The following is a 6,691-nucleotide window of genomic DNA, read 5'->3' as shown; positions in this document are numbered from 1 at the left end:
GTTTCTCTCTACCACCGAGCAATTCTCCAGGACCAGTGGGTGCCCCACAATTCACCTCCACTCTGTTATATGTGCCTGAGATAGCGGTGGGTGCTCGGGGTAAGGGTTCAGTCCACAGGACTGCCCCCCATGCCCGTCCTCAGACGCCACTCTCAAGCCCAGGACATCACCTGTGCTTCTGACCTGTAGATCAGCGGTTCCCACAACCCCTCCTCAGGTTCAATTAATTCGCTAGAGTGGCTCACTAAACTCAGACATTTTACTTTCTAGATCCCTGGTTTATTTTAAGAGGATAGAATTCAGGAACAGCCAGAGGAAGAGATGGGTAGGGCCAGGTATGGGAAAAGGGTGAGGAACTCCCATGCCAGCTCCAGGCACACCGATCTCCCCAAATCTCTAAGTCTTCCCCAACCTGGAAGCTCTCTGAATCCCATCCTTTTGGGTTTTTATGGAGGACTCATTACAGAGGTATAGTTGATGAAATCATTGGCCATTGGTGATTGAAAATCTCCAGCCCCTCTTCCCTCCCAGAGGTCTGGGGGTAGGAATGCCAAGTTCCAACCTTCAGATTGCAGGGTTGTCTCCCTTGGCAACCAGCCAGCATCCTGAGGGCTTTTTCCAAGTCACCTTATTAACATAACAAAATCCACTTTTATTGCTCTCATCACTTAGGAAATTCCAAAGGTTTCAGGAGTTCTGTGCCAGGAAGTGGAACAAAGACCAAGTGCACATCTCTTATTATAAATCACAGTATCACACCCTGAGACTCCCTTAGCTCCTTGACTGAATAGACTGACCTCTAATCAGTGTTCTCTCTTGGGGTTTGGGTTGTAACCAACTTCCTGAGAACTCTTTCATGCAAGGAAGTAGTTACTGAGGAGTCAGAAAACCAGAGAATTTGTGAAGTTGGAGCCATGTCTTTTCAGGAGGGATGACTTATTGCTCCTTACCTCGTAAGTCAGAGATGTCACGTTTTCCAGGAAGCCTAACAGATGGTAAGCATTCAAGTGTTGTCCGAACTGACCTGACGAGCTCAGGCCGCCATGATAAACGACCACAGCTCTGCAGGGTGGAAATCCAAGATCAAGGTGCTGGCAGATCTGGTTCCGGGTGTTAAAAAAAAAGGAAACATCAAGCCTTAAATGGAGGCATTTGGCCCCAGCACAGCAAACAAGATTGAAGGATAGTTCCAGCCTCTCCCTGGAACGTGGCCTTTTAAAAGCCCTTATGAAAGGTCCTGATCAGGTCTGGTGAGGCCATCTGCAGGATAAAACCCTGCTGTTGATTCTTCCCCCAAAAGAAGGTGTGCTGGGCTGAAACAAGCCTTTCTTCCGCTGCTAGCTTCTTGCCCACCGTCCTTCCTGCAAACACCTTCCACTGCGTATGGCTGCCGGAGGGGCTCTCCACTCGCTAAAAGGGTTACTACCTGAATTATGAATCACTTAATAAAGCCAATTTGATCTTCAAATTTACTGTCGAACCTTGTTTTTTTAACCCGGGTAATAATTCCCACTCCCCTGTCCTCACGTGAAGGAGACCGCCATTCTTGGCCTCTGGGCTCCTCGACCGATGTCAGAATCAAGGTGAGGGAGAGAGCCGTTCCCTTCTCCATCCCAACTGCAGGAGACCCAGCCTCCACACCCGTCTAAAGGTTTGTTCTGTTGTTTATTTATGTTAAGCTGGGGAACCTTCTCTTGATAGTTAGACATGGTGAATGTGTGTCTTCTTTTGGGGAAATGGGGTCTGTCCTTACCGCGTGGTCCTGGTGAGGAGGGAGCGGGAGGCATGCTGAGGACACTCCACAACCCCCACCCCCGAGCTCCGGGATGGGACACGTGTGACATTCCCCAGGCGGGCGCCCCAAAACTAAGGGAAGGAAAAAACAAATGGTTAACTGATAAAGATCACAGTCCTGCAGGACAGGAGTCCCCATCAGTGTACCGATGCCTTAGTGAGATGTCTTAGTGATTTACAAGGAAAAAGCATCCTTATCTATAGCCTAACTTCCAGAGAGCCATAGCTCAATTTCCTGGAGCCCTAACATCACCCTCCCCTCCACAGTGCTGTGGGCAGCAGAGGCAAAAGGGAATGTAAATAAAATCAAATGCCCTTATGACCTGCAGCCCATTGACAAGGATCTGTGATAGAGTGTAACATTCCTTAATGCTTTGTTAGAAGGAAAAACTACCTTGGCTTGACAGTAGCCACGCCCCCAGCATCCCGGGAGTCTTCTGGAGCATATGAAAGTCCTTTTGGACACCACCCTTTTTTCTTACCTCCCCCAACCCCCAAGTGTATCATCAGCCATTCCTCATAAGCTCATTGCAGCCGCTCTTTCTGCTCACGGGTCCTGTCCTCCTGCACTAATAAAACCACCTTTTTGTACCGGAGATGTCTCAAGAATCCTTTCTTGGCCATGGGCTCCAGACCTCACCAGCATCCCCAAACTACATCATTGGGATAAGAATAAGTTCTTGGAAACACAGCCCAGTAGGTCCAACATTCATGCCTAGATATGAGATGGGGCGGGGAGAGGGGAAGGTGGGTGGCTAGATCTTCAGAGGCTCATCGAATGGGGAAGGAAAGAAGGTGCCTTCTTCATCCTAACTTTGCACTCAGCCCCATCCAGTGCCAGACACGCAGATGACATGAAGAGGTCACAGAAGTGCAGGGAGCGCAAAACTGATTGAAGCATCCAAAGGGGGGGGGGTGCCTGAGCGGCTCACTAGATTGTGTCTGCCTTGGGCTCAGGTCATGATCCCAGGGTCCTGGAATCCAGCCCCACATTGGGCTCCCTGCTTGCTGGGGAGCTTGCTTCTCCCTCTCACCTGCTTGTGCTCTCTCACTCTCTCTCTCAAATAAATAAGTAAAATCTTTTTTAAAAAAAAGCATCCAAAGGAGTCATGGAGGTGTTACCAAAGGCATCAGTAGGGAACTGAGGTCTGAAGTATTAGGAGAGGTTTGCCAGGCTGCCAAGCGTTAGGGAATTCATGTGTGTGTATGTTGCCATGTTGGTGGTGATGGTGGGGTGTGTGTGTATGCGGAGGGAGAGAGAAAGAAAGGTTTTATGAATTGTCTGTATTTTAAGGAGATTGAATAATCCAAGACTAGCACATTGAAAATCACAGCAGAATAAGTTAAATACAAACAAAACAGTTCTTAGAAAGAAACAAAAACGGAAACAGGGCACCGGGGTGGCTCCGTCGGTTAAGCGTCTGCCTTCGGCTCAGGTCATGATCTCAGGGTCCTGGGATCGAACCCCACATCGGGGTCCCTGCTCAGCGGAGCGTATGCTTCTCCCTCTCACTCTCCCTCTGTGCTCTCTCTCTCAAATAAATAAAATCTTAAAAAAAGAAAAAAAACAAGAAAGAAAGAAAGAAAGAAAGAAAGAAAGAAAGAAAGAAAGAAAGAAAGAAACAGAAACAAAACAGTTTCTAAAGAACTCTCTACATCTGTTTAGACCCAGAAAAGGTCTGCATAGACCCAATTCTATTCTTACTCTCCACGGTCCCCCCAGACCTTTCCATGCCCAGGCCCAAGCCCGGCTGCCACTTTCATTTCTAAGAGACAAACCCTCTGTTCTGTCGAACCAGACAATCTATCCTGGGGAAGGTGCCATCTGATTTTCCCTATTGCAGTGGCTGGAACTCTTCCCCGGTCCTCACTTACAGTGGTCGGGGTCCCCAGGAAGCACGCTCCGGGTGTCTGTTTGCTGGCTGGAGATGCTGTCAGGACTGGCACCTGTAGAGAGTGGTGAGCAGAGGGTCTGGGATATACTTGCCGTGGACCCTCCTTGGACGGATCTGTGGGCTGGGACCCTTCAGGACTGGCCGGGCTTTAACTCTGCACGACAGACCAGTTATTGGAAGGAGCTGCCTCCAGAAAGGGGGTGTAAATTTGGTGCCGCAGCTTCCTTTGGGAGAGGATAATTCCTGGGAGGTGAGCTGCCAGCCTCCCACACGCCCAGCGGCTGGGGGAGTGAGTGCCTAGGTTCTGCGGATAGGTCTGGACAAGGCACTGTAGCATTTATTACACCTGTGAGATCTCACCCAAACCCCGGTCGGTGGACGCAGGGCCATGCCTGCCCTCCCCATCCTATATGCCTCTAACACAGGATACCGTGTGGCCACACCCACGAGGAATGTGCTCTGGGCTCCCCACCTCCTGTCCTGACACACTCCTGGTTTCCATGCTGTGTTTCCTTTCTGCTCAACTGATACGGGAATTCTTTCCAGGTTCCCTTATCTTCCAGGCTCTTTGCTACCTGCCTCAGACGAGCTCTCACGCCTAACACTTGGCAACCTGTTCTCCTTACTTGGTGATGCACTTTGACTCTCTTTAAGACACAGTATGATGAATTAATGCTACTCGAAACCCATCTAAAATGAACTCATTAGTTGGTTTAGACTAGACGAAGCTGCAGTAAGAAATACACCCTAAAGTTCGGTAGCTCAACACATGGGACTTTATATTCTCCTGGGAGTTGAGCTACGGGGAGACAACTCAGAGGTCCAGGCTGATTGCATTTTGTGACCCGATCATAAGAGGTGGCTCTGTGATCAGTCCGAGAGGGGTGGGCAGGTTAGAGGTCTTGGAAATCTCCTTTGTCTCAGCCCCAAAAGGACACCCCCACCCACAGTCTATTGAACAAAATGAGTCTTATATCGCTGCCTGACTGCAAAGGAGTTTGGAAATGTGGAGACACACGTGGATATTTAGTGAGTGGGCAATGTCTGCCCACAACTACGTCCCCCTCATGTTGAATATAATTTAATCACTCCTTCAGAAGGGAAGAAGGCTTTTTAAATTCTGTTGCGCCACAAGGGCCATATTCTATTGATCACTATAGAAAAGCAGTGTAATAAAATGTCGAAAGAAGTCTGAATCTGCCAGGAGCCTTGAGTAATAACACCGTTTCTGCCCCAAGCTCGCGGTGCTCTTGGGATTGTCAGAGGCCACTTTAAAACTCGGTGTTTCTACGCGTGTGATGAAAAGATCAGACTCACCTTCTCTCTGGTCTAAGTGTCTATTCGGAATCTACGGCATTTGCTTCTGAGCCACATAGAAGTACTAGTTAGCGAGAGTCGTAGAAGACGCGATTCATTTACTTCAACAAATCCTCACTGAGTGCCCAGACCTTGTCCGTCTTGAGCTGAGCGTGGTGGTGAGCGGGGCAGAAAATGTCTGTACCTTCTGGAAAGATGCCAAGGAAAAAAGTCTTACTTTGTTATTGGCATCGTAACCTTCTTCTTTATGATAGTGAATCTTAAAAATAAAGCTCCCAGTGATTTCACCTGCAAAAATGAGTTTATTCAGGAAGAGCAGAGAACTGCGATCTGGGACAAGCAGGCTATGGAAAAAACCATAGGCAAGTCCACCAAACAAAGGAGAGGAATACTTTTACGAAGGAAACCGGGAAGGTGGGAAGGCCGTTATACACGGAAAGTCCACTGGGGAAACTGGGAGCTGGAACACAATGGCCCCTCCTTGGCTGAGCTGTGACAGCTGGAACACGGTGGCCCCTCCTTGGCTGAGTGGTGACAGTTTCTCGCTGGCTCTGCTGCTGTCCTAGAGGAGGGGAGCCTTCCTTCCTCCTCTGCGCATAGTAAAGTAACATCTGCCTGCAAGGTCCCGCTCTTCCTGCCGGATTTACGACTGACCAGGGGTGAAAGGGCCTGAGAGCTCCCTCTGCCAACCTCCTGACGCCCCTTCGGTGAGGTGTCCCCTTATTAATGTGCACACTACTGTTTATTTTACGACCTTCGTATATGGCATTTTTATTTTTGTCATGACACTAAGGCTCTGCACTGTGGTCAGACGTGGGCACCTTTTCGCCGCATGTATCAGTCTGCTAGAGCAGCCGAAACAAAATACCAGGGGCTGGAGGCCTCAGACCACAGAAATGGATCATCTCACAGCTCTGGAGGCCAGAAGTCTGAGATTAAGGGGTTGGCAGGGTTGGCTCCTTCTGAGGCTGGGAGAATCTTTCCCAGCCTTCTCCTAGCTTCTGGAACTTGGCTGGCAACCTTTGTCGAGATTCAGTTGGTGGAAGCATCACCCAACCTCTGCCTTTGCGCTCACAGAGCATCCTCCTTATATGTGTGTCTGTCTTCAAACCTATTCTTCTTATAAGTCGCACTGGATTAGGGCCCGCTGCACTCCAGTATGACTTCATCTGAACTGAGGGCGTCGGCAGCAACCTTATTTCCATAGAAGGTCATACCATGAGGTAGTGGTGGTTAGAACTTCACCATAAGAATTTGGAGGCTCGCAAGTCAATCTACAGCAGTGCTCTTAAGTGACAGCAGGGCTGAATTTTTGTCTCCGCCTGTATTTTCTTCTTTGAAGTTTTGTTTTTCTTCCTCAAGCTATTCTTCTTGTTTTGACCACTTATTTCATGTGATAGTAATGTAAGCTTGCTTTTTTGCATCTTCCTCCAGCCTGCCTGGGAAAATCGCTGGAGTCTCGCATTTTTTTCTAGCTCCAAGGGTGCTTGCAGGGCTGGGGGCAGGGCCGCCTGAGGACAGCCCCTCTGCATCCTGTCTTATGTGGACGTTCTGTGCAAGGATGGGGTTATTTGGGATATGTAAGCTGGGAAAAAAAGAGGAGGCCTTTAATTTTTTAAAATATTTTATTTTTTTATTCATGAGAAACAGCAAGAGAGAGAGAGAGAGAGAGAGAGGCAGAGGGA

Source organism: Ursus americanus, chromosome 7, assembly GCF_024610735.1.
Source record: "Ursus americanus isolate L20-20 chromosome 7, mUrsAme1.1.p, whole genome shotgun sequence".
Lineage (NCBI taxonomy): Eukaryota > Metazoa > Chordata > Mammalia > Carnivora > Ursidae > Ursus > Ursus americanus.
The sequence above is the reverse complement of the archived record's forward strand: the minus strand, read 5'-3'. Positions refer to the sequence as shown.